Source organism: Anomaloglossus baeobatrachus, chromosome 4, assembly GCF_048569485.1.
Source record: "Anomaloglossus baeobatrachus isolate aAnoBae1 chromosome 4, aAnoBae1.hap1, whole genome shotgun sequence".
NCBI classification, from domain to species: Eukaryota; Metazoa; Chordata; class Amphibia; order Anura; family Aromobatidae; genus Anomaloglossus; species Anomaloglossus baeobatrachus.
Window position 1 is genome coordinate 647098960 of NC_134356.1, and position 5000 is coordinate 647103959.

Sequence of the window (5000 nt, forward strand, 5' to 3'; positions counted from 1 at the left end):
TCAGTCTAGCTTGGATTTGCTCTTTGCAGCAAAAAATGCTGACCACAATAGATTTTGGACATTCATTCCATTCTTTTGCTCAATACTCCATTTGAATTCATATCACAAATCATTTTTACTTTTGACTTTTAACTATTTGGTTTCAAAGGATCCAAAACCCCCTTCCTTTATATCTGACGTTTTTTGGTACTGAGTGGATACAGTTCTGGCTGTCTAGTCAAGATGGAGACAAAATATCTAAAGCATAGTGCCCCGTGTGAGGATCGAACTCACGACCTTCAGATTATGAGACTGACGCGCTACCTACTGCGCTAACGAGGCAAGCTTCTAGCAAGGATGTGCCAAACTTACTTACTGAAAGCAATTCAGTTCTTCTTTTTCCACATTGACAACGTCTTATGAGAACAACACTTCCCATATGGTCTAGCGGTTAGGATTCCTGGTTTTCACCCAGGCGGCCCGGGTTCAACTCCCGGTATGGGAATGCTGCTTTTTCTGTACTATCTCTGACATTCAAAGGCCGACAGTTGTTTGCATAAAAAAGCAGTTCAGGTAAAATTTGCACTTTGCAGCCAAAGTTGCAAAACGTTAGGGTCTTGGCACTTCATTTCAAACTCTTGCACAACACTTTTATAGGTTTCATAGCTCAAACTATTCTCAACTATCATTTTTTACTTCAAAATGTCGAGGAACTCAAAAACTCGTATGGCCTGTCCTTTGGCCTCCAATTTCCATTCTAATCTGTAGAATTTAACAACTGAATGGCAAATTTCTCAAGCTCCCCAGTCAAAAAAAAAGGAGTGAACTGTACCCTATCTGAGGGAAAACCTCATAATCATCAGAATAAGCCACTAGCTCCTAACTACTGTTCAAATGAGTCAAGTTTAAACTGTTGAAAGGAAAAAGTTTTTTAATCAAAGCAACACTCTTTTTTTTTTTTTTTTTTTTTTTTTTTTTTTTTTTTTTTTTTTTTTTTTTTACGCCTCTCATTTTTTCTGTGACTCTTTGGGTTATCCCATTTGACCAAGCAACCAGTATTCTTAGTTTACTGGTTCGATTCCTGCTATGGGATTGCCACTTTTTCTGTAATAAGTCACGCATTGAAATGTCGACACAAGCCATGCATACAGTCAGTCTAGCTTGGATTTGCTCTTTGCAGCAAAAAATGCTGACCACAATAGATTTTGGACATTCATTCCATTCTTTTGCTCAATACTCCATTTGAATTCATATCACAAATCATTTTTACTTTTGACTTTTAACTATTTGGTTTCAAAGGATCCAAAACCCCCTTCCTTTATATCTGACGTTTTTTGGTACTGAGTGGATACAGTTCTGGCTGTCTAGTCAAGATGGAGACAAAATATCTAAAGCATAGTGCCCCGTGTGAGGATCGAACTCACGACCTTCAGATTATGAGACTGACGCGCTACCTACTGCGCTAACGAGGCAAGCTTCTAGCAAGGATGTGCCAAACTTACTTACTGAAAGCAATTCAGTTCTTCTTTTTCCACATTGACAACGTCTTATGAGAACAACACTTCCCATATGGTCTAGCGGTTAGGATTCCTGGTTTTCACCCAGGCGGCCCGGGTTCAACTCCCGGTATGGGAATGCTGCTTTTTCTGTACTATCTCTGACATTCAAAGGCCGACAGTTGTTTGCATAAAAAAGCAGTTCAGGTAAAATTTGCACTTTGCAGCCAAAGTTGCAAAACGTTAGGGTCTTGGCACTTCATTTCAAACTCTTGCACAACACTTTTATAGGTTTCATAGCTCAAACTATTCTCAACTATCATTTTTTACTTCAAAATGTCGAGGAACTCAAAAACTCGTATGGCCTGTCCTTTGGCCTCCAATTTCCATTCTAATCTGTAGAATTTAACAACTGAATGGCAAATTTCTCAAGCTCCCCAGTCAAAAAAAAAGGAGTGAACTGTACCCTATCTGAGGGAAAACCTCATAATCATCAGAATAAGCCACTAGCTCCTAACTACTGTTCAAATGAGTCAAGTTTAAACTGTTGAAAGGAAAAAGTTTTTTAATCAAAGCAACACTTTTTTTTTTTTTTTTTTTTTTTTTTTTTTTTTTTTTTTTTTTTACGCCTCTCATTTTTTCTGTGACTCTTTGGGTTATCCCATTTGACCAAGCAACCAGTATTCTTAGTTTACTGGTTCGATTCCTGCTATGGGATTGCCACTTTTTCTGTAATAAGTCACGCATTGAAATGTCGACACAAGCCATGCATACAGTCAGTCTAGCTTGGATTTGCTCTTTGCAGCAAAAAATGCTGACCACAATAGATTTTGGACATTCATTCCATTCTTTTGCTCAATACTCCATTTGAATTCATATCACAAATCATTTTTACTTTTGACTTTTAACTATTTGGTTTCAAAGGATCCAAAACCCCCTTCCTTTATATCTGACGTTTTTTGGTACTGAGTGGATACAGTTCTGGCTGTCTAGTCAAGATGGAGACAAAATATCTAAAGCATAGTGCCCCGTGTGAGGATCGAACTCACGACCTTCAGATTATGAGACTGACGCGCTACCTACTGCGCTAACGAGGCAAGCTTCTAGCAAGGATGTGCCAAACTTACTTACTGAAAGCAATTCAGTTCTTCTTTTTCCACATTGACAACGTCTTATGAGAACAACACTTCCCATATGGTCTAGCGGTTAGGATTCCTGGTTTTCACCCAGGCGGCCCGGGTTCAACTCCCGGTATGGGAATGCTGCTTTTTCTGTACTATCTCTGACATTCAAAGGCCGACAGTTGTTTGCATAAAAAAGCAGTTCAGGTAAAATTTGCACTTTGCAGCCAAAGTTGCAAAACGTTAGGGTCTTGGCACTTCATTTCAAACTCTTGCACAACACTTTTATAGGTTTCATAGCTCAAACTATTCTCAACTATCATTTTTTACTTCAAAATGTCGAGGAACTCAAAAACTCGTATGGCCTGTCCTTTGGCCTCCAATTTCCATTCTAATCTGTAGAATTTAACAACTGAATGGCAAATTTCTCAAGCTCCCCAGTCAAAAAAAAAGGAGTGAACTGTACCCTATCTGAGGGAAAACCTCATAATCATCAGAATAAGCCACTAGCTCCTAACTACTGTTCAAATGAGTCAAGTTTAAACTGTTGAAAGGAAAAAGTTTTTTAATCAAAGCAACACTCTTTTTTTTTTTTTTTTTTTTTTTTTTTTTTTTTTTTTTTTTTTTTTTTTACGCCTCTCATTTTTTCTGTGACTCTTTGGGTTATCCCATTTGACCAAGCAACCAGTATTCTTAGTTTACTGGTTCGATTCCTGCTATGGGATTGCCACTTTTTCTGTAATAAGTCACGCATTGAAATGTCGACACAAGCCATGCATACAGTCAGTCTAGCTTGGATTTGCTCTTTGCAGCAAAAAATGCTGACCACAATAGATTTTGGACATTCATTCCATTCTTTTGCTCAATACTCCATTTGAATTCATATCACAAATCATTTTTACTTTTGACTTTTAACTATTTGGTTTCAAAGGATCCAAAACCCCCTTCCTTTATATCTGACGTTTTTTGGTACTGAGTGGATACAGTTCTGGCTGTCTAGTCAAGATGGAGACAAAATATCTAAAGCATAGTGCCCCGTGTGAGGATCGAACTCACGACCTTCAGATTATGAGACTGACGCGCTACCTACTGCGCTAACGAGGCAAGCTTCTAGCAAGGATGTGCCAAACTTACTTACTGAAAGCAATTCAGTTCTTCTTTTTCCACATTGACAACGTCTTATGAGAACAACACTTCCCATATGGTCTAGCGGTTAGGATTCCTGGTTTTCACCCAGGCGGCCCGGGTTCAACTCCCGGTATGGGAATGCTGCTTTTTCTGTACTATCTCTGACATTCAAAGGCCGACAGTTGTTTGCATAAAAAAGCAGTTCAGGTAAAATTTGCACTTTGCAGCCAAAGTTGCAAAACGTTAGGGTCTTGGCACTTCATTTCAAACTCTTGCACAACACTTTTATAGGTTTCATAGCTCAAACTATTCTCAACTATCATTTTTTACTTCAAAATGTCGAGGAACTCAAAAACTCGTATGGCCTGTCCTTTGGCCTCCAATTTCCATTCTAATCTGTAGAATTTAACAACTGAATGGCAAATTTCTCAAGCTCCCCAGTCAAAAAAAAAGGAGTGAACTGTACCCTATCTGAGGGAAAACCTCATAATCATCAGAATAAGCCACTAGCTCCTAACTACTGTTCAAATGAGTCAAGTTTAAACTGTTGAAAGGAAAAAGTTTTTTAATCAAAGCAACACTCTTTTTTTTTTTTTTTTTTTTTACGCCTCTCATTTTTTCTGTGACTCTTTGGGTTATCCCATTTGACCAAGCAACCAGTATTCTTAGTTTACTGGTTCGATTCCTGCTATGGGATTGCCACTTTTTCTGTAATAAGTCACGCATTGAAATGTCGACACAAGCCATGCATACAGTCAGTCTAGCTTGGATTTGCTCTTTGCAGCAAAAAATGCTGACCACAATAGATTTTGGACATTCATTCCATTCTTTTGCTCAATACTCCATTTGAATTCATATCACAAATCATTTTTACTTTTGACTTTTAACTATTTGGTTTCAAAGGATCCAAAACCCCCTTCCTTTATATCTGACGTTTTTTGGTACTGAGTGGATACAGTTCTGGCTGTCTAGTCAAGATGGAGACAAAATATCTAAAGCATAGTGCCCCGTGTGAGGATCGAACTCACGACCTTCAGATTATGAGACTGACGCGCTACCTACTGCGCTAACGAGGCAAGCTTCTAGCAAGGATGTGCCAAACTTACTTACTGAAAGCAATTCAGTTCTTCTTTTTCCACATTGACAACGTCTTATGAGAACAACACTTCCCATATGGTCTAGCGGTTAGGATTCCTGGTTTTCACCCAGGCGGCCCGGGTTCAACTCCCGGTATGGGAATGCTGCTTTTTCTGTACTATCTCTGACATTCAAAGGC

General features: G+C 38.7%; 5 non-coding genes across 5 annotated transcripts; all 5 read right to left on the bottom strand.

The window, feature by feature from the left end:
• Window positions 1-248: 248 nt before the first annotated feature.
• Window positions 249-321, bottom strand: TRNAM-CAU (transfer RNA methionine (anticodon CAU)). The gene has a single exon. It is a non-coding gene; the product is annotated as a tRNA-Met (tRNA).
• Window positions 322-1378: 1057 nt separating this feature from the next.
• TRNAM-CAU (transfer RNA methionine (anticodon CAU)) lies at window positions 1379-1451 on the bottom strand. The gene has a single exon. It is a non-coding gene; the product is annotated as a tRNA-Met (tRNA).
• Window positions 1452-2499: 1048 nt separating this feature from the next.
• Window positions 2500-2572, bottom strand: TRNAM-CAU (transfer RNA methionine (anticodon CAU)). Its single transcript has one exon. It is a non-coding gene; the product is annotated as a tRNA-Met (tRNA).
• A 1055-nt stretch (window positions 2573-3627) lies between these two features.
• TRNAM-CAU (transfer RNA methionine (anticodon CAU)) lies at window positions 3628-3700 on the bottom strand. The gene has a single exon. It is a non-coding gene; the product is annotated as a tRNA-Met (tRNA).
• Window positions 3701-4727: 1027 nt separating this feature from the next.
• On the bottom strand, window positions 4728-4800 carry TRNAM-CAU (transfer RNA methionine (anticodon CAU)). Its single transcript has one exon. It is a non-coding gene; the product is annotated as a tRNA-Met (tRNA).
• Window positions 4801-5000: the final 200 nt, after the last annotated feature.